The sequence below is a fragment of the Garra rufa genome, chromosome 16 (genome assembly GCF_049309525.1).
Source record: "Garra rufa chromosome 16, GarRuf1.0, whole genome shotgun sequence".
NCBI lineage: Eukaryota > Metazoa > Chordata > Actinopteri > Cypriniformes > Cyprinidae > Garra > Garra rufa.
Window position 1 is genome coordinate 24,299,233 of NC_133376.1, and position 26,677 is coordinate 24,325,909.

Genomic DNA, 26,677 nt, shown 5'->3' on the forward strand with positions numbered 1-26,677 from the left:
GGTGAAGAGAGGAACAGAGGGTGAATAGTGTTTCATTACTAAAGCAGACTCCCTTTGCTCTTACAGTTTTTCACTAGCAGACACAGAGCCATTAAAACCACTGGTCACAGCTACACCAGTTCAATCGAGCAGCTTAAGAAACTACTTCAGCTTTTAACCAATTACTGCTGATTCAAGTCTGATAACTCTTAGTGAGAATAATAATTAGGCCAATTTACAAATGTATGTATTTATTTATTTGTTTTTACAAGGAATTAATTAATGTTATTTTATCCACTATTCCGTTAGTGCTAAAAGGGCTAAACTCTTTTTATGTGACCATTATATTGTACACTATATATATTTGCATACATAGGTTTTGTCAAATAAATAAGCGATAAACAGTATCCTAACCAAATGAGATGCAAAACAATTCCAGCAACAAGCAACCTCTCTATTCAAAATACAGCTATGTGAAGTGCAATTTTAGACCAATCAGATTTACAAGTTGGCAGGGCTAACCAGCACAACAAGCAGAAATAGAAATTTTATTCACACATTTCCAAATGTGTGCTTATGCAAATAATACAGTGAGAAAAATATGTTTCTTGACAGAAATGTTGATTGTCAGTTATCTGTCATATGTCATGCCGTGTGTGTTGCCAGGTGTACACATTTGCACTTCTAAATATGAAGACAAATGTGTGCTTTTTCAATCAGTGTGTCTAATAATGTGTTAAACTGCATTACTACAAAATGTTTCAACAATGGAAACACATAATTAGCTTTGCACACTATACTGCATACTTTCATACTAGTGAATGTTTATGCATGGGATTAAAAGCAAAATGTATTTTATGGAATGCAATTCATTTTTATCTGTTAAACATAGATATGTGAGTTGCGTAAGAGTGTCAGAGAATGAGACAGGAAGAGAAGTGTTCTCACGGGTCCAGTATTTCCCAGTATGTGATAATGGGGCCTGTAATGCACTGTGTTCCTTCTAATGGAAACACAGAGAGCTTGGCGGCACTGAAAAATGAGACACACTAAAAGCAGAGGGCAAAAAAAGAAATATACAATTACCTGTTCAATTCACACTTGTCAAAAAAAAAGTGCTGTGTGCTGGCATGACAATGTAATTCCATTGTGAATATAAAGGAAAGAGTGCCTGCACAGTGAAAATAACAAATGCATACATATAAAAAATAAGGTAAAACAGAATCATTAGTCACCATATTTGATATTTCATTTGTCAACAAACATAGAGTAATCCAAGTATGCCAGATTATACATCTGTAATAGGTACTTCTTTATTCAGTGCCTATTTTAATAATGTTCATAATTTTAATAAAATAAAATAAATAAATTTGAAGTTTTAGACCAGTGAGATTCACTCTTATGCAATATGCCTGTGCTATTCCATGAAATTGTATGAAATCCATGAAATGTGCCCAAACTGAAAGCAGAATACATAAAACCCCTTAAACCCTTAAGCAAATGACTAAATGAGCAGAAAGTGACATTGATGAATCTATTAAATCTATCAAATTATAACATTTACAAATCCCTACTCCTGGCTAGCCTGGTCCAATGAACTGAGCAAAGTTAAACAATGGAAATCTCAACGCTGAATTAATGTTTTCAGATGTTCATGGGCTAAACAGCCCAGCGGTGCAGCCACTCAGCCACAGCAAGCAACACAAAACAACACTACCATTTTAATTCTTAGAAATATTTTCATCATGACAAGGCCAAAAATAAATGGTAAAGTGCGTAATTTCAGACATTCTTTGTCTATTTTTATTAGCGCACAGAATTTCCCCTTTAGCAAATGGCGATATTAAATATGCATGTCACCGATTAACTGAGCCAATTGTGGTTTAATTCCATGATGTAAGTCCGCCTCTGGTAAATGATGTGATGTGACCCCATCATTCAGCAAGGCGGACAGCATCATGAACTTTCAGCTCTTGGTGACTCAATGTTTTATGACACGTGCACTCTATGACACTCCGCCACGTCTTTGCCTCTTTGTACAAGCATATGTACTGCTTTTAGAGGTGTCATTGACCGCCTGGGCTTTTTTTGTAAGCCACTCAACTATCAGTCAGTTTTTTTTTTTTTTTTTTTTTTTTTTCTTATTCCATATCTTCAGCCATTATGCCGTTTTCATCAGCAGAATGGGACACTCGGTAGCGCAGTGTGCTATACTATACAAATGAAAAGTGAAATAGTAATTTATTCAGGATGAGGGGTCTCTAGTACTGAGTGGGGACTCATGTGGACATTAACCAGCTCAGTGGGCACAACGTTGCTGCCTTGCAAATGACCCATTCTAATAAATGCATTATCATAAATAGTAAGTGACTCGTGCAACCATGGAAATGGCTAACCTCAGTTTAGGTCGCAATATAATCGCCCTGTTGGATGATTGTTTCATAGTGGGATGGTGCATTTATAGTCAAGAACGAACTCTTAGCCCTAGATTACCTCATCCTCCAGGTCTGTTACATAACTGCTGCTGCAGAAAATATGCATATGTTTTTATTAGAAGGTGCCTTTTTATTTCTTTAAATAACATAAAATAAAATCCCTGAACTCTTATTGATACTATATATTTATTTAGGAATGTATTGTAATATCAGTAAAAAAAAACTTTTCAGGTTTATGCAAATATTATGCAGTCACACATGCAGGGAATGCGACAGATTTCAACTGCAAAGCTTAATGTAACTTAAGTTGGAAGCAGTGGGCAACATGTAACCAACCAGGTCAACTTTTAGTTGCATAACAACTGCCAACAGCACTAAAAAAACATGTTAAGCGCTCATACTGTTTATTAGGTGTAGAGTTCAGGGTATTTTCATGCCCCCCTCTGTAAGGTGCATACGGGTCAGCAAACCAAAGCACAGACAAGTCTAAGAGCCTTTCTCCTTCAAACAACAGGAGCTGTCCAGAGTGCTGAAAACTGAAAATACTTAGCCGGTGACTGACTGTGCAGTTCACGGTTTCTGAGGTTTTTAGTTTTATATCATAAATTGTTTATGCGTAACACTGTGATTTAGAATGATTCAGTTTGAAACTCAGTTTAAACTTTGCCTGTCCGCATCACACAGTACAACAATTTGCATTTTTCAATGTTTGTCAAGGCTTTGAATCTTCTTATAAAAATGCATTTGCTTTTTTAAATTTCAGTTTATGTACTTTGACATTTGATTATGTTAATATTGCCACAGACATATACACACAAGAAAAATAAATATTTAGACATTATTATCCTGCCTATTTTATGAAATAAAATAAATAAAGTAAAATAATTTAAATTAAAGTGATAGTTCACCCAAAAATGGTAGTAAGGTAGAAAGGTAGTAAGGACATTATTAAAACTGTCACAAAGAAAGGAAACAAAAATAATCACTTAATTCAACATTTTATTCTCATCCATGTTATTCACGATAGTACCATGGCCAGTAATTAATGGGGTTGCCAGGTCTTCACAACAAAACCTGTCCAATTGCTGCTTTTAAGTGCATTCCCCTGGTAAAATCTGCATTTCAAGGGCTAAATATCACATTATTCAACCCACAGACATGAAAAACAACCTGCAGCAACAGTGGTAAAGTATCCCAATTCGCGTAAAAAAAACCCCAGACCTTCATTTTTTAGGCGAATTATCCCTTTAAATTAATTTATACCTAAACACTCCCTGTGCTACTATAGAGTATAGATCAGCGAAACACATAGGGCCACTAACAGATTTCACCAGCACAAACCATCATTTTTGTGTTAAAATTGTACTGTCAGGTTTTAATAAAGATGTGCAGTAAAAAAATAGTGCTTAAAAGGCGTGAACACAGTTATTTTTGTGCCTGACCTTATTGAATATGTATTTATAGGAGTTTTCCTTTCAGACCCCAAATTCATGGGATGAGAGTATTCATATGAATCATGAAACGTGTTTTACTAATGTTTGCACTGGTCAAATTACTGGCATTTGCACCATTATTTAATGCCTAAAACTTGTAGTTCAGTTTGTTTCGTTCTTTTGTTCCAGACCAAAAAGAAAAAACATTTGGTCCCGGTTCGCTTAGTGTTCACACTGGTATTTTTGACAGTGAATATAAAGATAACGAACCTAAATGCGTAATGATACGTTCACATCCTGATTGGTCAGGTTGAATGATGTATATTTCATGATGGAAGTCACGGAATCCTTTAAACAAAAGGAAAACGGTGCTTTCGACTTAAAGCGGCTTTAAGTTGAATACACCTAATGCCGTCTACTGGACTGCGCTCATTTTTGCGTGTATATGATTTTATTTTCACCACCTGTGAACTCACAAAAAGCTCATAAAATGCACTTTACCTCTCGTTGCTCCATGTTTTCCCGGTGCTCATTATGTTTTGGATACACCGCATGCTCCTTTCCTGAAATAATGTCGCATAACATTGCATTTTGTCATTACTTCTTGTTTTTGGTTCGTTTAAAAGTATTTGGTCCGTGTCGCGTTCATATTTCAGTCGAACCGCACCAGAATTCATTTGGAAGCGGACTGAGACTCATCTTTCCGCTTGTTTGGGTTCGGATTGCAGCGTTCACACTTACTTACTCACTTAAATGAAACGCACTAACAGAGCAATCGCACCAGGGTTCGTTTTAATTAAACCAAACATGACAAGTGTAAACACACTATAAATCACTCGCAGAAATTTTCCCTCTCATCGGCGCTGTTTTGGAATTGCGCTCTCAAAGTCTCACACTAAAGCCAGTGGTCAAGCCAATGTTATGATGAAGGGCTGGTAAACCTATACATAACTTAAAAAAAATGCATTTTCTTCCTTCATTTTAGCTTATTTACTGAGATATATCATTGCTACCATTAGCTCCATTATCTACTTCTATTTGGCCAAGTCTGAAGATCATACAACACAAAACCAACATGAAACCAACCGCCACTGAGAATCAGTTCAAAGAATATTAAAGAAAACCAGTGGTGTGGTAACTTATCAGAGCACACACTGTCACACTTCTATTCAGCATTCAGCCAGCTCTAATCATTCCTTCATATAACCTTCACATCAGGTAGCTAATAGCGAGGCCACACGTGCCAGCGCTGCTGAGCTGTCCTTTGTGACAGCGATTTTTTCATTGTGCTGTGAAGTTGAGATGGTTTTTAAAGAGCTCCTGACACTGAACGAGATTTCAGCTTCCTTTCTTCACACTGTATCGCCCTACAGAAGCATCTCTTCAGATCTGAAGGACAAAGTTCTTCAATCTAGCCATCAGCTGCTGGTTTCGCAAAGCTGCGACTGCCTGTCAGCCTTGCAGACGGGGCCTTGATTTCAAAGGTATATGACGAGTCTCTCAGCAAGACTCATCTCTGATCTTCCCCTTTACTACTTTTAGTGCCCACTACAGTTATCATGCTTTGACACACACAAATGTCTGCAAATCTTCCCTTTAATAACATCATCTTTATGGTGTTGTGATGATTCTAAAAGCATTCAAAACCCATGCACCTTGTGAAACGTAAAAATCAGCACAAATATGAGCCATAACGCCACACACGGTGAATAATCACAGTGAAAAACGCTCTACTATCCCAGACACAAGCGTTTTGATTGCGGGATCGGTGCTGAATGGAGTTACAGGCGTGCGGTACTTTGTCTGAAGTGTAAAAGTAGCTTTCAGGTGCACAGGGAGGTGGAGGCGGTCAATCTGAAAGAGTTCACACAGCGACTCTGTTTTCTAGGGCACGCGCAGTACCAGTTGGGCCTTCCTGCTCTCATTCTGTAATCACTCTTACGGACATGACTTAATTAAACCATCAGATCAGCTAGCACAGAATGCAGCCGAGTTCTCTGCAAATTAAAAAGAAATTAGGATGGCAGATGTGTCTTTAATGGCTTAATCATGCCTCTATATTGGATGTATTAAAACATACAGGGTGCAATATTTCCTAAATATTCCTTAGCCACTGTGTATGTGTGGGTGAAAAAGAGATGCGACTGGTGAGATTTTTCTTTTAATAATAAACAGACAATGTGTCATTCATATACAGCATAAGGCTAGTTATTTCGGTCTTAACATCTGTTAAAAGTTTAAAAAGTGAAAAACTGATAGGGCATTTGGCAGAGAGCGATGATGTTGTCTGCTAAATGTGAAAGCGAGCAGTATCTGTTTCTAACTCTGGTTCTAAATGTCACCTCAGCATAGCTGATGAGATCGTATGACTATCAGAGTTGTGGAACATTCACAATTAATTAAGAATGCATTTTAAATTCCTGAGGTAGGAAACAGGATGCAGATCTGCAGTTCAAATTTGAGTGCAAGGAAGTAAAATCAGATACATTGGAAGAACTGTACGTAGAGTAGAAAAGCTAAATTAACTGAAGCCTGAATGTTGGCTAGACAATGCCTGGTTTTAAATTTGCAGTTTAAAAGCCTCAAAGTTGAAATCAAAGAATAATCAAATTCCACTCAAACAAAATTCCAATGCAACTTTTTGTGGAAAGTAGCAAGTTCATTCATGAATTAAAAGGCAGCCATTTGATGAAAAATTTGATATAAAATTTGATAAATTTGATAAAAATTACAAATTTTAAACAAGTTTCCCAAATACTCCCCCTATCTGGTGATGGATCGATCAAAACAGATCTGTGACCTAAATTGGTTGAGCTAATGTTGCTATGTCAGGCTGATTTGAATGTTTAGATATAGATGTAGTAACATTTCTAAAATACACCTATTTCTACTGACTTCCATTCAAAGTTTGGGATCAGTAAGATTTTTAACATTTTTTAAGAAGTATCTTATCCTCATCAAGACTGCATTTATTTAGTAAAAAAAAAATCAGAAAAACAGTAATATTGTGAAATATTATTCCAATGTAAAATAACTGTTTTCTATGTGAATATATTTTAAAATGTAATTTATTCATGTGATTCAATGCTGATTTATTATAAATGTTGAAAACAATTGTGCTGCTTAATATTTTGTTGGAACATGTACTTTTATCATGATTCTTTAATAAATAAAAAGCTAAAAAGAACAGCATTGATTTAAAATAAATCAATTTGTTTTGTAACAACACAAACTACAATTTAAAAGTTTGTGGTCAGAACATTGTGGTTTTTATTCTTTCTTTTTTTGAAAGAAATTAATACTTTTATTTAGCAAGGATGTGTTCAATTGATAAAAAGTGATAGCAAAGACTAACACTCTTAGAAAAGACTTCGATTTGGAATAAATGCTGTTCTTTTTAATGTTTTATTTATTAAAGAATCCTGAAACACAGGTTCCAAAAACAATATTTGGCAGCACAACTGTTCACAATAATGATAATAAAAAAAAGTAATAAATTAGCATATTAGAATGATTTCTGAAGGAGCATGTGACACTGAAGACTGGAGTAATGGCTGATGAAAATTCAGCTTTGCATCAACTTAATAAATAATATTTTTAAAATATATTCAAATAGAAAACCATTATTTAAAACTGTTTCACAATAGTACAGTTCTTCTCTAAATTTTTGATCAAGTAAATGCAGCCTCGATGAGCAAAAGAGAATCATTTAAAAAAAAAAAACATCACAAAAACTTACTGTATTTATATTTTTGAGTGAACCTACAAATGCTTGTTTATAATTGTCTTTGCATATTATACTGAAATCATAGAATTAGCATAAAAAATTACACACATCACCTTTAATTTAATTTATACACTGGCGCTGTAGGAAAGGGTACACACATACACACTTATGCTGAGACTTTCATTCCAGTCATGGTCTTTCCAACTGTTTCGCCTTTGAGACCTGTGAGTAATTGCAGCATGGCTGAATTAGGAGGCAAAATTTAGAGTGCTGGCACTCCTCTGACGAGCCTGTGAGAGAGGAGCGTGAGAGCTCTCAGCGTCTACAACATTAGGAAACAAATGGAAGGATGAAACAGAAGAGAGCGCACAGGCTCAGGAAGGGATCAGATGCTAAAAATACGAGAAAAGAGCAAGCAAATGCTTAATTTTAGTACACCTCGAGGTAATGAGTTTTACCCTCTTTAATTTGTTTTCACAAAACAAAACAAGCACAAAAAAGAAAAACAACTACTGTCTCTTACCTACGTTCTCAATCATTTCAAAGAGTATTTCTGCTTCATGTTCCCCACTGAAGCACAAACCAAAAACGTGACAGGAACCGCAAGTGGCCAGAATGTTCGTTGCGCCATGCTCCACTAGCGGACGCTGGCATTTGAAACTGGGCATTTAAACATGTGGAGATGACGTGTTTGACACCTCAGAGTAATTTCATCTCACTTGTGCCCTTTGGAGAGAAAATGTCATACTGACACAGCGGATCAGGAGGAAGGAGAACAGAGGAGAAACAAGACTTCATAAGAAGAAGAAGGTTAGGCAAAGGCATTTGGTCCCAGTCCCTTTGCCATGTTTACAAAAGAATTCGTAGTTTCATTAGCAGGAAGCTATCGTGTGCCACAAAGTAGGTAGTACTTTCAGGACCAACAACATATACATATTGTTTCTCCTGCCAGCTCAGCAACTGCTGCCATAATTTTCATTAAAAAAAAAAACATTCTTTTTTCTCTCTTTAAATACATATAAACTGGCATTCAAAAGTTTGGGATCACACTGCAAAAAAAGGCTTATCTTACTTAGTATTTTTATCTTGTTTCTATTTAAAATAGATCTAAAATATAATCTAAAAATTCTTAAATTAAGGTGCATTTACTAGATAAGCAAAATGACATTAGATATTTAATCTTACTTTAAGCAACATTCACTTAACTTTCCCCCTGGAAACAAGTAAAATTATCTGCCAGTGGGGTAAGTAAAATATTCTTAAAAAAAAGAGTATTTTACTTACCCCACTGGCAGATAATTTGACATATTTTAAGCAAACTGCACTTATTTTATTTATTTTTTACCCTGGAAATCTAGTAAATGCATCTTAAATTAAGATTTTTATTTTATTTTATTTTTTAGATATTTTGACTAGAGACAAGACAAACACTCAGTAAGATAATCCGTTTTTTGTTTTTGCAGTGCAGTAAGATTTGTATTGTTTTTTTTTTTTTTTTTTTTTTAATGGAGCCTCTTATGCTCACCAAGGCTGTATTTATTTGATTAAAAATACAGAAAAAAAAAACAGTAATCTTGTAAAATATAGCTTTGTGATACTTTTCTTCTTGATTCTTTGATGAATAAAAAGTTTAAAAGTACAGCTTTTATTAAAAACGGAAATATTTTCTAACCATATCTTTAATAATAATAATAATAATAATAATAATAATAATAATAATAATAATAATAAGTTTATTTTATATAGCGCCTTTCTACAAACTCAAGGTCACTGTACAATATCAGAAACATATACATATTACAGTGAGGGAGGGAAACAAAGGGGGTGCATTTTTACTTTATCTTTACTATACTTTAATATCTTTTTTAAAAAAGTCTTTAATATGACTTTTTATAAATTTAACACACTCTTGCTGAAAAAAAGTATTATTTCTTTCTAAAAAACAGAAAGAAAATCACTGACCGCAATCTTCTGAATAGTAGTGTATATTGTAAGAAAACAAAAAAGATCTAATTTGAATAAACACTGTTCTTTTTAACTTTTTATTCATCAAAGAATCCTAAAAAAGTATCACGCGTCCAAAAAAATATTAAGCACCACAACTGTTTCCAGCATATTACAATGTTTTCTGAAGTAAAGATGCTGAAAATTCAGCTTTGCTTCACAGGAATAAATAACATTTTAAAGTATATCAAAAATTATTTTAAATTGTAAAAATATTTCACAAAATTGCCTTTTTTGTATTTTGATCAAATGAATGCAGCCTTGATGAGCATAAAGTATGAAACTTCTTTAAAAAACATTAAAAATTGTACTGATTCCAAACTTTTGAACAGCACTATACTGTAGCTTTGACAGTGTTATATTGGTAAGAACACATCACAGAAAATGATATTTTTAAGCTTGCAAGTTCCACTCATCCACACAACCTCAGTACAATTAAAATGTATCTTACCTGTCAGGCCTTCTGAATACAGATGCCGATGTATAGGATGAATTTTTGCTTGTAGAAGATCGCTGCAACAGCAGAATTCACAGCAGGATCTGCAAATGAGATAAACGACAGAAGCTATTTATCTTACTACGCTTGAAAATAACAAGCAGATAAATGTGCTTCATCTAAAATCCATCTGATGCCCGGTTACACTGACATGGATGAACATATTGTAGTATACGCTGACTTGAGAAGCTCCTGGACAATCGGGAGACATCTGACCATATGTACTGCCTCAAACCCACACTGACTTTGCAGCCTAATGGTTTTCCTGGGCAAACTTCTCCTGCTGTTTCATTAAAACGCTGTATCTTCCGGCTCAGCGGCTGAACTCTACTGTTATACCATCTGTAAGAGATGCTGCTCCGGCCTTAGGCTGGGTTGGGCTAATAAGCGATCCTAAACCACAACAGACACTTTTATTCAGCATTTATATCTTGTCCACATAAAAGAAACAGTGGCACCCAGCCCAAGAACATATTTGACTCTGTGGCCTACAAATGCTTCCTAGAATAGGGTGTTTAATTTAATTGGCCCTGTAATGAGGTGTTTTAAAAAGTTTAAAAGATGATAGAGCTGATTATCTGAATATTCAGGCATGTTTTATGGTGGGTCATATACTGCAGAGATGTTTTTCAGTATGTGGAAGCCCTGCGGTAAAGCCTGTTTACCACAAATTGGCCTTATAAAGTCAGCAGGTGAAAATCTCCAGAGAAATACAGATAATGTGTAATGTTTTCCATAAGGTTATCTCCCATGTCAAGAGCTAACTAGCTAGCTTTCCCTTCGCCAACGTCAATCTTGCGTGATTATTCTGGGTGGGCTCTGTGCACAGCTTGCCTTATGCATCAGGGGGCGAGGAACTGTTTGAGGCAAGAATATGAAATGAGATCATTATGGAGAGAAACAACTCCACGGCAAATATCTATTTCAATCAGCGGCTAGATGTGGAGGTTATCGATCAAAAACCACCATCATGCATACCGCTTACTTCCAATTGAGTGCCATTTTCCAACGGAGGGCTGAAAATGAATATATGTGGCAACGCTTGCTTATGGATTAGAGTATTCCTCAAACCTCAGGATTATGAAGATTAAAGTACATTGCAATGAGAGAGACATTCAATTGCATGCCAGCATTCCCACTCAATATGGAGGATTGATGGTCTCCTCCCGTGCCGGGATTTACATATTCTACTGTTAAGAGTGATCGACTTCCATCGCAACCGGTCGCATTATTATAAGACTGGAGATGAAAGATGGAGATGAGGCCACAAAGTCAGCTTCCGTTCAATGCCCACCCGCCTTATTAACTTATTAGGATGAATAAAGAAGTAAAAAAAATTCAAGCCCCCATTTTTCAATGAAGTCTTGGATGATGAGAGAAAGAAATGTCTGAGGGTTTATTTAATGACAGCAGAGAGGATTGTGGGTATTCAGCCTGATCGTGTGAGAATTTGAAGGTAATACTTACATGTACATTTCTATTTAATAGTCTGGGTTATTTGTTTATTTTCTTTTTAAGATATTTGTCATTTTGTTTAGCAAGGACGCATTAAATTAATCACAAATGACAGTAAAGACATTTTTTAAAGGTATATTAAGCGTTACAAGTTCACAACTACTTTGATGATTCAATATTGATGATAATAAGAAATACGTACAAAATCGCCATATTAGCATGATTTCTCATCACACCATCACAGAAATAGATTCATTAGAGACATTTTAAAATATATTAAAAGAAAAACAATAGTTATTTTAAATTATTTAAAATGTAAAAATATACATTTTATTTTAATTAATTTGACTGTTCTGATCAAATAAATGCAGCATTAAACTAAAAAAATCCTTACTGACCACAAACTGTTTAATGGTTGTGTAAATATTTGTATGTTTAAATACACGCTCGAACACAATATAAACATACTGACAAAGTTTATGTGTTTATGTAATCACTATTTTGCAATCATATTCAGTTATAAATGAATATTTAATTCCTAACCTCACCCCTAAGTGAACAATAATATAAAAAAATAGATACATTTACAGTGACATTAACTATAGCTACAATCTACTATTATAAACCTATTTTTAAAATACATTTTAAAGGGATAGTTTATCAAAAATGAAAATTGCCCTATGATTTACTCATCCTCAAGGCATTCAAGGTGTATGTGACTTTCTTCTTTCAGACTAACACAATCAACAAATACCATTTTTATATTAAAAAATATCCTGGCTCTTCCAAACATTATAATGACAGTGAATGGGTGTTATTTTTCAAAAGTCCAAAAGTCCAATAATGTGTATCCAACTATCATAAAAAGGGTCCCACGTGCCTTTGGGGGGTTGTAGAAATGCCTCCTGGAGTGAATTGATGCGTTTTTGTGAGAAAAATATCCATATTTAAAACTCTGTTTCTGCTAATTGTCATATGCATGTTCACAATAGACTGTTCTGGCAGATGACGTAGGTCAGAAGAGATGAAGCTCCAGTGAGAAGAGACGAACTGCGGAAGTGCAGAGGACAGAGCAAAAGAAAACACCAGTCATGAATTAAAAGTTGAAAACGAGGATTTGTAAAAAAAAAAAAAAAAAAAAAAGGTCAGATGTAAGCCAAAAAAAGACTGGTTTTCCTTTGCTAAACGAAGAAAAACTTGCTTCCTTTGCTCCTGTATACAAAGTTTTTTTTTTTTTTTTTTCCCGAAACTAGAATATTGTCACCGGAGCTCACACTTACCTGTTTGTCTTGCATCATCCGATGGTATGCGACATTCTATGTCAGTTAAGGGAAGATTTTTGTTTATAAAGTTTTAAATATGGATATTTTTCTTACAAAAACACATTGATTTGCATCAGGAGGCCTTTCTTCACCCCCAGAGCTGTGTGGGACATTTTTATGATGGATGGATGCGCTTTATTGGACTATTGAAAAATAACACACATTCACTGCCATTAAAAAGATTGAAAGAGCCAGGATATGTTTTAATATAACTCAGATTGTATTCATCTGATAGAAGAAATATACACCTAGGATGTCTTGAGTCAATCATGGAGTAATTTTTATTTTTTGGTTGAACTATCCCTTTAAGTTTAGACTTCATATTCAATATTCTACCAACTTGGTTCATAAAGTATCTGTATCTCTAAAGCCATTCATATATGAGATGATTACTTTTCAGAAGCAGTCAATACATTAAATTATTTACTCTTCTGTGCCTATAAGATATTTTATATTTCTGATTTATGTGTATTGCAACCACACCACCCCACAAATACCTATGAATTCTTATGAGATCATGTTGGGATATCCAACAGATAGAGACAGGGCCACAGGAAGCGAGAGTCTCTTTCTGTAGCTGTGGAGTTGATGGTTGACTGTGGAAGCTGTGAGCAGGTCATCAGTGCAGGGCTCTCAGTGGCTTTAAGGCCTTTAGAGGGCTTTGGAGGTAGACAGGGAATGCCTGAGATTGATTCGGTACAGAAAGACTGCCCACCACTAGAGGATAAGTCACAGAAGAGACCCATAAGCCTACTATGCTCAGGAGAGTATAGCCTGCTCACCCCCATCTACTTTTATCCACCCAACCTAAATATACTTGTTTCTTCTTTGGATCAACCATATGACAGTCACCGAGGTCATACCAGGTGTGTTTCTCTTGCCTTTTTGTTATGAACAGATAATGAAAAGGTCTTTTCCTGTGTTACAATTTCTGAGGTGGGTGTTAGAACTGAAATGTGCTTCTTGTAAATGACTTGTGAACATTCTTTTCTTTTTTTTTTCAACTTCCCACCCACGAGCAAGAGTAATCCACCATGTGAGGATTTGCAGGGCTGGTAGAGAGAGTGCAAAAGAGAGAGCAAGCCACATGGAAATCAAGGAGGATTAATTAGAGCACAGACCTAATGAGGATCCTCACAGGAGCGGACATTCTCGAAGGAGCAAATGTGTTTAGCTACCTTACAAAAGAACAGAAGGAAGAAGGGAAAAGAGAGAAGAAAAAGAAGTGGAAGATGGAGAATGAAAAAGAAGAAAGAAGAGAGAAAAGGAGGGAAAAGGCCACTTTAGTTTAGAAAAAGGCTTCTAAATTTCAAAGGCATCCACCTATTTCTACGTGGAAGTAATCATATGGCAGAGACTTTAGGTTCACTAGCCACTATAGAGAAATAAAGAATAAAGAAGGAAAGAATAACAATGTGCAGTAAACAGTAACACTGTTTGCAAACAGTGTGTTCATAATTAAGATAACACATTAAAATAACAAGGAATGACACACCAAATGGCAATATCAAGCAGCAAAAAATCAGGGGTGCACATACGGTTTTCAGTCTGGTTTTCATGAGAACAACTACAGATTTGATAATAGTAAAAATAATATTATTGTGCTTTTTTCAAAATACATAAATGACTTAAATTAAAAATACAATTATTTTCTAGTACCCTAAAAATACAATGCTAATATTTACATTTTCATTCGTTTTCTTTTTGACTTTGTTCGTTCTTTATTTATTTTTTAATATGAATTTTCAACATTTTCAAACCTAAAACCAGAAAACTTTTATTTTGGAGAGTGCCGGTGTTCTGACGATTTCGGCTGACTAAAGTGGGTCAGTGAATGATGAAAATAGTATATTGTTATATGTTAATATATAAATTACACGCTGTTTTATCATAGTCAGGTCATGTCGCAGCATGTAAACACAGCCCAGCTGATATTCAGTCCAAATGCATGATTGCTTTTATACAACAAACATTTAATAAACAATATTGAATAACTTAATTTTTACACACAATATCGTTGGTTACTTGCCTACTTTTTTGTATTTTTGTTCCGCCATTACTCGTTCCGCATTTCAGAGCACCATTCTGCAGTAGCGTTTCTAAATGAATCAACATTTTGAACTGATTCATTACGTTAATGACTCAAATGACTCGTTTATAAAGACTCACTCACTTGTCGCCACCTAGAGGTAACGAGATAACTTGCAGAAAGAAATACAACGGAAAAAGCCTCACCATTATTTTATAGATTTAAAGAGTAACATAATAGTTTAAATAAATACATAAACTAACAAATAAATAAATAAATACACGTGCCTGAGTTTGCTTTGTGTATGTGTTTGCTCAGATTCTGTTTTCTGTCAACATGACTCAGCATCATCTTGTGGACTCGGGTACCCGCTTCCACATGTCGTTTGATATTTGTCTAACTATCATTCACCAATTAGGAATGAGTGTGTGTTTTTGTGGGTCTGTTTTTTTTCTTCTCTGTCACTTTCATCTTTTTCCATCTTTTGTTCCTAGCACTAATACAAATTCCCGCTCTTTATCCCATCAAAGCTTAGCCACCTTTGTGTTTCCATTACCGAGCAATAGATGAGTAAGCAAACACCCGCCCCCTCGTCTGCCTGCAGAATTAAAAAAATAAACGTTTAAACACATTTTGCCTGATTTTTGGCACAATTCACTCCTCCATTTGATTAGTTTCACACTGTTAGCAGTTATTATTGCTTGTGCTTTGCTATATTTCTGAGCACTTTTGTGTTTTAGTGTTGTTGGTGAGCCTATCCTGCAGTCAGCTGAGAGTTTGCAGAGCGTTGATGGAATTGTCTGCAGAACTTTTTTGTCTTTAAACTGCATTAGTAACTTGAGAGTAACACTGTGGTTGGCTTTAAGTAGAGTCTAACTCCATTTGCACTGCAGTGCAAGGTAGGTGTTTAGTTGAAGCAAGCAGAATATTACACCTCTATTGTGTATTTATTTACAGTGTAGCAGTCCTTGTTTGATGTAAATAGTAATGATTTTGTTTTAGCTCGGCTGAAAACATTGCTTTTCACTGTGGTGCATTAAGAGACAAACTAATTGGACTGAAATCAGTAAAAGGTCCCTTAATAAAAATTGAAGCATTTGCGTTAGAAAGCTTGCTGAGGTAAATTAAGTGATATATGCTTATCTGAAACACATGAGTTTGTGCGAATGCATGTGAAGAAAAAAGCAAGCTAACGACCCATTTCCTGGTTGTTAAGCCTTGAATGAGATAATATGCTTGCGGTAGATTCTTTATTAAATGTTAATTAACTCAGGCTTAATGTTGTTGTGTTTTTTTCTTCCAAAATGAATGTTTTTTGTTCACATTATAAGTAAATGAGAGATAAGCAAAAAGGCTTGTTTGCCTGTAGGCATGTCCATTAGAGCCTGCAAAAATTAAACAGCGGACCACACTTTATGGACAGTGAAACACGCAAGTTTATATCTCACAATTAAGACTTTTTCTCAGAATTGCAAGTTATTAAGTCAGAATTGTGAAAGCTCGCCATTGTGAGAAAAAAATCTAAATTGCAAACACAATTCCGACTTTTTTCTCAGAATTGCGATTTTATATCTCACAATTGTGCCATTTTTTCCTCAAAACTGCAAGTTTATATCTCGCAATTTAAATTTTTTTTTCTCACAATTGCGAGTTCATATCTCTCAATTGTTCCTTTTTTTCTCAAAATTGCGAGTTTATATCTCACAATTATGACTTTTTTCTTCGAATTTCGAGTTTTTATCTCACCATTGAGACTTTTTTCTCAGAATTGTGAGTTAAATCAGAATTGTGAAATATAATCTCGCAATTGTAAGAAAAATTTCAAATTGTGAGAAGAATTGCTTGTGTATTGCTTGTGTATATTTCACAATTGAGACTTCTGTTATCAGAATTGCAAGTTTATATCGCACAATTGATTTGCGAATTAGGTCAGAATTGTAAAATATAAACTTGCAATTGCGAGAAAAGTCAAAATTGTGAACTCACAATTCAGACTTTTTTCTCAGAATTGCGATTTATTAAATCAGAATTGCGAAATAAACTTGCAGTTGCGGAAAAAAAAACTTATATTGAGAATGAATTCTGAATTCTGACTTTTCTCAGAATTGCAAGTTTATATTTCAAAATTGAGACTTTTTTCAGAATTGTGAGCTAAGTCATACTTGCTAAATATAAACTTGCAATTGTGAGAAAAAAGTCAAAATTGTGAGACACAAACTCGCATTTGTGAGAAAAAAGTCGGAATTGCAAGTTTTTATCTCGCAATTCTGACTATAACTCTCAATTGTGAGTTTATATCATGCAATTCTGACTGTATAAATGCAATTGCGAGTTTATATCATGTAATGAGAAATGAGAAAAAAGACAGAATTCCAAGATACAAACTCGCATTTGTGAGAAAAAAAGTCAGAATTGAGAAAAAAGTCAGAATTGCAAGTTTGTGTTAGCAATTCTGAGAAAAAACAAGTCGCAATAACCTTTTTTTATTCGGTGGAAAAACCATGTACAAAAAAGAAAAAAGAAAACTATCCAATCTATCCAACATCCAACAGTCTTAAAATATATGTGTGTGTGTGTGTGTGTGTGTGTGTGTGTTTGTTTTTGTGACATATCAGGACACAAATTTGTGTAATAACATGGGTATGACAGGTATTACAAGGAGAGGGTGACTTATGAGGACATTGCCCATGTCCCCACTTTTCAAAAGGCTTATAAATCATACAGAATACGTTTTTTTGAGAATGTAAAGATATGCACAGTCTCCTGTGAGGGCTAGGTTTAGGTGTAGGGAAGGTGTAGGGTGATAGCAAATATCGTTTGTACAGTATAAAAACCATTACGTCTATGGAATGTCCCCACAATTCACAAAAACAAACGTGTGTGTGTGTGTGTGTGTGTGTGTGTGTGTGTGTGGTTCCTGTAACTAACATATGTTTATTAATCATTTACAACTACTCTTGTCCAAGAAAAGCAGCAATTTTTCCCCACAACTGAACGGGTTAGGATTATAATGTTAAAGGTTTATGGTTATGCTTTGCTGGCTCTTTGTCTCAGTGCTGTTGGACTTCACTAACACCTATTAGCATGGATGCATGAAGTTTGCTCATTAAACACTGCTGCTTCACACTGGAGTTGATTGTTTATGCTCTGTTATGTTTCTTTTGTTGATTGTATTTTTTTCTCAAACTACACAACAATAAAATGGACATTCTTGGACTAGATTGTGTTGATCTGTTTCTCCCTGACTGCAGCATTGTGGCTTTTTGTGGTGTGGTGCTTCAAGCAGACACCGCTTGGTTGTACATTGTTTTCCCCCACTAGTACATGCTCTATTTGCACACGCTGATCCACACCAGCACTATGGTTATGCTGTGTCTTCAACATTTTTTCAAGCACACATTCATCATTCACACATTTGCATACACATACAAACACATGCACAGAAGTACACATATACATAAACACATTCAAAACCACAAAAGCAGCAGCAACAAGTGAACTCAAGTTCAAATCAATCAATCAATCAATTTATTTTTGGGGTGCAATCAAAAGGTAAAGCTTTTCGTCCACCATTGCCCACTAATACCACAAAATAACAGCATATGCAAACCAAACAATGAATGTCATAAAATACAAGTTCTGCTCAAATGCCGTACCTAGCTGCTCTTGGTCAGAAAATGTCATTTGTGATGGTCAGTAAATAGGCTGTAACAGTGTCCTGGGAGACTGTGTGCTCTTTACCACAGAGGTTCAGGAATAAACTCAGTGTCACACCCTCTGCACGTTCCCTCAGCCCCAATCACCACGATCCTCCACCAACCAGCCAATCACCACCACAGCACACCCGTGAACCATCACCAGAATACTAATCACCGTCACCTGCACCGGCAATCACCACACCCTTTATATACCTACCTCTGCCACTCACTCATCGGCTGGTATCAAAGTTGCATGGATGTTTCTCTGTGGATCTTCTCCCCCTCCTGTTGTCTCTCCTGTGCTCCTCGTGGATTCTTCCGATGTTCTCCTGTGCTCCTCGTGGATTGCTCTGATGTTCTCCTGTGATACACGTTAATCGTGTTAAAGGGAAGTGACTATTGCTAACGCTATGATCCTTATGAACTTGAACTCACCTGTTGTGTTTGTTTGAAGATTTGACCACAGAGACCTTATTTCACCCGATTGCACGTGTGTTGTACTGTGCACGTTTGTTAATAAATACCTTGAAAGATACTCACCTTCTCCCTTTGTGTGTGGTCGTGACAGGATACCAGCCCATAAAATATTAACTCACCGCTTCACTCATGGAGGCGAGTGCCGCTATCACCGAAGACACCCCCGATCCATTTGCGGATATGGTAAACGTCCTTCGTCAATCTCTACCTGCTGCTCCAACGACGATTTCCAACACGCCCCTCTCTCGCCCCATGAGTTATTCCGGAGACCCGGGTGGTTGCAATGGTTTCCTCCTGCAAAGTTCCCTCTATATTGAAGCCAACGCACACCAGTTTCCTAACGAAATTTCTAAAATATCTTTTATGATTTCCCTCCTCACTGGACAGGCACTCCAATGGGCAGACGCACTCTGGAATTCACGGAGCGACGCTTTAATCTCCTATAATGCTTTCGTTGCCCACTTCAAGGACGTGTTTGGAGCTGCGCTCACTCCCCTTTCGGTGCACGACGAGCTGATCACTCTGAATCAAGGTGCGTCCAATATCCATGAATACACCCTGCGCTTCCGCTCCCTAGCGGCCACCAGTGGTTGGAACCAAGTAGCTCTCCTAGCAGCCTACCGTAAGGGGCTTAAACCCCAGATCCGCAAGCATATGGTTATTTACGATGACAACGTACCGCTGGAAACCTTTATTAAGAAGGCAGTAGGCATTTCTCAACATCTCTCAGCGTGTCCTTCTACAAAGTCTGTACCCAGCTTCCCTCCACTCCGAACACCGTCACCCCAACGAGACGCGGAGGAGCCTATGATTACTGACTCCTATCGCCTGGATCCTGCGGAGAGGAAACGACGAATTAATAATCATCTGTGCCTATATTGTGGAGAAGCCTCTCACTTCATCAGTGCCTGTCCAGTCCGCCCGCCTCGTCCAATGGTGAGTACCGTATCTATTACTCCGGCCATGTCTCTCTTACCCCATATTACCGCTAAACTAATAGTAAACTCTCGTACTCTCCCCATCTATGTGCTCGTGGATTCCGGAGCGGCTGGCAATTTTGTTTCATCACACTTCATTGCTAAACATCGAATTCCCACCGTTCAAAATGAGGTCACATACCACATAACCACAATCCAAAACTCACCATTGGGCGATGGTAAGATATCTCGCCGGACCAGAAAAGTGACCCTCGTCTCCCAACACAACCACCGGGAACATTTGACCCTCCTAGTACTCCCGCGAGCCAACGTGGATGTCATCCTGGGCAGACCATGGCTCATTAAGCACCAACCCCGCATAGATTGGAGCACAGGAGAGGTCCTGGAGTGGGGCGCAACGTGTGAGGACCACGGCTACCATCCTTCCTCGTCAGATGCAAAGTCTCCATACCGTCCTATCCCTCTGCACGCCACCACCATAGAGAGCCCTGCCACTCAATCCGCCACCACCATTCCCCCCGTCTATCAGTCTTTCACCGATGTCTTCAGCAAGGAACGGGCCACACAACTACCACCGCACCGGCCCTGGGACTGTAGTATCGACCTGCTGCCAGGCGCCAAACTACCCCACGGGAAGATCTACCCCCTCTCACGTCCTGAGCAGGAAGCCATGGAGAATTACATCCAGGAGGCTCTCCAACAGGGGTTCATCAGACCTTCCACGTCCCCAGCAGCATCCAGTTTCTTCTTCGTCCCCAAGAAGGATGGTGGGCTCAGACCTTGCATTGACTACCGGGTGCTCAACGACGCCACGGTGAAATTCGCCTATCCACTTCCTCTAGTGCCAGCTGCCTTGGAGGAACTACGGGAAGCCCGCGTCTTCACCAAACTCGACCTCCGCAGTGCATACAACCTGATCCGTATCCGAGAAGGAGATGAGTGGAAGACCGCCTTCATCACCCCCACCGGTCACTATGAATATCAGGTGATGCCCTATGGCCTGGCTAACAGTCCTTCCGTATTTCAGAATTTCATGAACGAAATCTTCCGCGACTACCTCCATCGATTCGTAATCATCTACATTGACGATATCCTCATTTACTCACGTAACCTAAAGGAACATCAAGACCACGTCCGTCAGGTTCTCCAACGCCTCCGTGAGTACCAACTCTATCTAAAATTAGAAAAATGTGAATTCCATCAGCCCACCATCTCCTTTCTCGGATACGTGATCACTGCGGAGGGAGTTCACATGGAAGCCGGCAAGGTGGACGCAGTGGCCAAGTGGGCGGAGCCCAGGACGGTGAAGGAGCTTCAGCGTTTCTTAGGCTTCGCTAACTTCTACCGACGCTTTATAAAGAACTATAGCCTCCTATCGGCTCCACTCACTTCCCTCTTAAAGGGAGGTCGCCGGGTACTACAGTGGACTCCAGAGGCTCAGCAAGCCTTCGACCGTCTAAAACTAATGTTCACCACCGCTCCCATCCTCAAGCACCCCGACCCTTCAAGGCCCTTCGTGGTGGAGGTAGATGCGGCGGACGTGGGCGTAGGAGCCGTGCTGTCCCAGTGGTCTGATGAACCCCGATCCCTCCACCCGTGTGCGTACTATTCCAAAAAACTTACCCCAGCTGAGCAGAATTATGGAATTGGAGACCGCGAACTGCTGGCCATAAAGCTCGCCCTCGAAGAGTGGCGGCACTGGTTGGAAGGAGCCCAGTTCCCCTTCACCGTAATAACCGACCACAAGAACCTCCAGTACATTCAGAACGCCAAGAGACTAAATGCCCGCCAAGCTCGCTGGTCATTATTCTTTGCCCGATTCAATTTCCACATTACTTACCAACCCGGCCACAAAAACACCAAAGCAGACGCCCTATCACGTATGCACTCACCTGAACCTACCTCTGACGATCCTGATCCAATTCTACCCCCATCTGTCTTTCTCGCACCCATACTATGGCAGCTGGATGAAGATATACGGGCCGCCACCTTCGAGGAACCTGCACCACCGGAGCTTCCCCCGGGTCGTGTCTATGTCCCAAGCCGTCTCAGACCCCTTCTGCTGGATAGTACGCACACGTCCCCCGGCTCAGGACATCCTGGCAGCAGGCGAACCCTCTCGCTCCTCCAGCAGAAATATTGGTGGCCCAACATGAGCAGGGAAGTGGAACGGTACGTCCAAGGATGTTCGGTCTGCGCCGTCAACACAACCCCACGCCGCTTACCCGAAGGTAAATTACAACCGTTACCTATTCCCCGCCGACCCTGGACACACTTGGGCATTGACTTCGCCACAGACCTGCCCCCCTCTCAGGGTTACACCACAATTTTAGTGGTAGTCGATCGATTCTCGAAAGCTTGCAAATTAATACCTCTCAAAGGTCTCCCCACAGCACTAGAAACCGCAGAGGCACTATTCCACAATGTATTCCGGAACTTCGGACTCCCAGAAGACATCGTGTCCGATCGGGGACCCCAATTCATTTCCAGGGTCTGGCGGGCCTTCTTCCAACTTCTGGGTACCACAGTCAGCCTGTCATCCGGATATCACCCTCAAACGAACGGGCAGACCGAACGGAAAATACAGGAAATCTCCCGCTACCTTCGGACGTACTGTTCCCAACATCAAAACACCTGGAGCCAGTATCTACCGTGGGCTGAGTATGCGCAAAATTCCCTCCGTCAAACCTCTACTGGTCTAACCCCATTCCAATGCATTCTAGGTTATCAACCAGCTCTGTTTCCATGGACTGGAGAGTCCTCCGAGGTGCCCGCGGTAGATCACTGGTTCCGAGAGAGCGAGAGGGTGTGGGACTCAGCGCACGTCCATCTCCAGCGGGCAGTACGGAGGCATACGGAACATGCCAACCGCCGTAGGTTACCCAACCCAGTTTACCTCCCCGGGGACCAGGTATGGTTGTCCACTCGAGACATACGCCTCCGGCTGCCCAGTAGGAAGCTGAGTCCCCGCTACATAGGGCCCTTCACCGTGCACTCACAGATCAACCCTGTCACCTACCGTCTAAACCTACCTCCACATTACAGAATCGCCCCCTCGTTTCACGTTTCCCTACTCAAGCGCCACACTGAACCCCTGTTCCCTTCCTCCACAGAGTCGGAGTCACCTCCTCCTCCCGACCCGCCAGAGATCCTTGGAGATAACATCTACCAAGTCCAAGAAATCCTAGACTCCCGGCGGCGGAACGGCCAGCTCCAGTACCTAGTGGACTGGGAGGGGTTCGGACCCGAGGAGAGATCGTGGATACCCCGTGACGACATCCTGGACCCGACTCTCCTCGAGGAATTCCACCGCCAACATCCCGAACGCCCAGCTCCCAGAGGTCGTGGTCGTCCCCGTCGCCGTTCTTGGGTGCCAGGAGTCACCCGTGGAGGAGGGGGTGATGTCACACCCTCTGCACGTTCCCTCAGCCCCAATCACCACGATCCTCCACCAACCAGCCAATCACCACCACAGCACACCCGTGAACCATCACCAGAATACTAATCACCGTCACCTGCACCGGCAATCACCACACCCTTTATATACCTACCTCTGCCACTCACTCATCGGCTGGTATCAAAGTTGCATGGATGTTTCTCTGTGGATCTTCTCCCCCTCCTGTTGTCTCTCCTGTGCTCCTCGTGGATTCTTCCGATGTTCTCCTGTGCTCCTCGTGGATTGCTCTGATGTTCTCCTGTGATACACGTTAATCGTGTTAAAGGGAAGTGACTATTGCTAACGCTATGATCCTTATGAACTTGAACTCACCTGTTGTGTTTGTTTGAAGATTTGACCACAGAGACCTTATTTCACCCGATTGCACGTGTGTTGTACTGTGCACGTTTGTTAATAAATACCTTGAAAGATACTCACCTTCTCCCTTTGTGTGTGGTCGTGACACTCAGTAAGCCATTTGTCCTGTATAAAATGCCAGAGCCTTCATAAGCAGCAAAGGCATTTAAAAATCTACAGAGGAAATCTCTCACTACTTGGTGTCTGAGCTGCAGCGGCTTATAGCGCTCGGAATAATCACTGTGCCAAGTCATTTTATTTGAATTATTCAGCATCCATCAGTGTTTGAATGTTATACATGTTGACACATGCTATTACTCTATTTACTGGCAACAGTTCAACAGTTGTCTTTCCCAGCATCCTTTAAATCCAAATGCCAAGGATGTCTGTATAAACTAGGGCTGTCATTTAATTAAAAAATAAAATAATTGAATAAATTACACAATATGCTGATTAATTATTCTAATTTATCCCAACTATAATAATTAACATTCATTAATTAATTGCTTTATCTGTGTTTTAAATTATGCATGTAATTGTGTTACATTTTAGGGATAAAATCTAGAATAAACATTTCCTGATAACTTACCCACTCCAATGTGATCCAAGATGATGTCTTTCTTTCTTCAGTTGTAAAATTAGGAAATTAAGGTTTTTGAAGAAAACATTCCAGGATTTTTCTCCATGTAGTGGACTTTAATGGTGACCAACAGGTTGAAGGTCCAATTGCAATTTTAATGCAACTTCAAATTGCTTTACACGAACAAAGGAATAAGTGTCTTATCTAGTGAAACGATCTGTCCAAAAAAAAAAAAAAGAAAAAAAAAAAAACTAATTATATACTTTATAACCATATCTTGCTGGTGCAAGATGAGCATTTGTGGTTAAAAAGTAAATAAATTTGTATAATTTTAAGAAAATTACCAATCGTTTTGCTAGACAAGACCCTTATTCCTTGGCTGTGATCATGTAGAGATGTTTGAAGCTGCATTGAAACTGCAATTAGGACCTTCAATGCGTTGGCCACCATTGAAGTTCACTATATGGAAAATCCTGTAATCCTCAAAAACTTAATTTCTTTGCGACTAAAGACAGAAAGATATGAACATCTTGGATGACATGACTGTATTCTACAGTAAAAGTGAATTTATCCTTTAAGTGTTATGGTGTAAATTGTTACATTTATAACATTTAATCAACCAAATATCTGACATTAGTGAGTTCTGGTAGTAATTAGGCAACTCAGGTAATGACAAAGTTCACACATTCCCAGAAGAGCCAGCCCTGTCGCTGTCAGACAGAGCCGGATCAGACAGGCATTCTGCTAGAAACTTTGACGTTTGTATTCCAAATGTCACAAGCCTCTGCGGGGAGTTTGGATTCCCAAATCATGTCTACTCACAGGGTCAGTTGAGGGCCTTCAAAACGCCCGTCCACTTCTGCTTGATTTAACAGAGAAAGCTGAATAGACACATACAGACACTTACTGACACAAACACAGTCAGTGCAGATGAAGGTGAGGAAAAAGCAGCGTTCATGTTTATCCATATTTAACTGATGACTGCTCTCTAATAAATCCAGATGGACAAAGCAGAATCTAAATATTAGACCTTAACTGTGAATCTGCAAATACAATTAACTCACAGGAGATGTAAATAAAGTTAAAGAGGGACTTCTTGAATCTTTAATCCTCTTTCTGTCTGTTTGGGTTGTAGCCTTTTGCTGCTTAGCAGCTGGCCCAATTAGTTTGAGTATCAGATTTGCACATCATTATGTGTGACATATAATAAACGCTTCTGGATTAATACAAAACTATGGCTGCGAGGTTAGAAATGCAACTTAAATATAAACAATGCAAATAATGGTGTACAATAGGTCTACTTTGAAACCATCTGTACTTATTTTTACAAGGTTTGCATAGAATTTCTACGGTTACACTTTATTATTTTTCATGTGAACTTGTTACATTGTAATTAAAAATTTAAGTACTACATTTAAGTAATAATAATTAATTACATGTACTTACTAGTTAATATATGGTTAGGGTTAGGACTAGGTTTCGTCTTAGGGTTACTTGCATGTATTTATGCATAATTAATTGTTAATACAATAGTAAGTACATGCAACATTTGGAACAAGAACACCTTAAAATATAGTGTTACCAATTCAACTTATTACGCCATGAATATAAAGTGAGATTCAAAACTATAGATGGCTTTTTTATAAGTAGGTTATACAATAATGAACAGAATTCAGCAACTTCTGCTATGTAACATTGCTGCATTCTTGCAGATCTTTCTAGAAGAAATTCTTACTAAATATTGTCCCCTTAAAGAGGCAGAGACATAAATAATTTATGGACTGACATAATCATTTTATTTATTCAGTGTTCTATCTTTCTTATCTTTACATCATCTTGTCTGGTCATATATGGAAAGTCGCCTGCAGCACTACATCTCAAATAGCTTTCAAACTCAGCATGCATACTACTTATTATTTTTACATAGCTGAAGCAAAAAAAGTCATTGTTCTTCCAGTATCTCCTAATTTCTGCCTTTCTGAAGCTCTAACATGTGACCTTTCTGTCCGATCCATCTCTCTCCCTGATGAAATTGTAATGTTGTCCCATGTTGAAGAACAAACGCTTGACCTGAGGGAACTTTCTGAATTTATACGTTTTTTGATCATAGTTTAAGCTCTGAATTGACCCACAGTGTTCCCAGCGAGCTGCAACTGAACTAAATGCCACGGATTGTAAAATGTCTCATTTTCATTCAATATCTTAACTGCATACTTCAAAATAATGATTCCATCATTGTTTATTCAACTTCATGTCATTCTGAACCTGTACATCTTTTTTCTTCTTCTTCAACTAAACACAAAAGGTGACA

At 38.5% G+C, this 26,677-nt stretch overlaps 1 protein-coding gene across 1 annotated transcript in view; it reads right to left on the minus strand.

Annotated features, from left to right (window-relative positions):
* lingo2 (leucine rich repeat and Ig domain containing 2) overlaps positions 1-26,677 on the minus strand; it is a 310,446-nt gene that overhangs the window by 185,964 nt on the left and 97,805 nt on the right. Inside the window, exon 3 of the mRNA XM_073820548.1 lies at positions 10,030-10,118. The gene's annotated coding sequence lies outside the window, so the exon portion shown is untranslated. The remainder of the gene's footprint in view (positions 1-10,029; positions 10,119-26,677) is intronic.